The sequence below is a fragment of the Penaeus monodon genome, chromosome 30 (assembly GCF_015228065.2).
Source record: "Penaeus monodon isolate SGIC_2016 chromosome 30, NSTDA_Pmon_1, whole genome shotgun sequence".
NCBI classification, from domain to species: domain Eukaryota; kingdom Metazoa; phylum Arthropoda; class Malacostraca; order Decapoda; family Penaeidae; genus Penaeus; species Penaeus monodon.
Window position 1 is genome coordinate 20,187,943 of NC_051415.1, and position 253 is coordinate 20,188,195.

Here is a 253-nt window from a genome sequence, read left to right on the forward strand (position 1 = left end):
ACAACTTCGTTGGCGAATAAAACGATAAAGGATGATATCAGAGAGAATGGCCAGATCTCACGAGAGAACGAAACGTCAGCGAAAAAAAAGGAAAAAAAAAAATAGATTAAGAATTTAATTAAAAGTGCTGATCATAAGATCATTGTCATCGCTTTCACTCACAATACGAGTAATCGCAGGGATCAAGCTGTGAAGTCTCTCCCGCCTAGTATTTTGGACGCATCGTCTGGAGAATTGCCTTTTTCTAATAAAA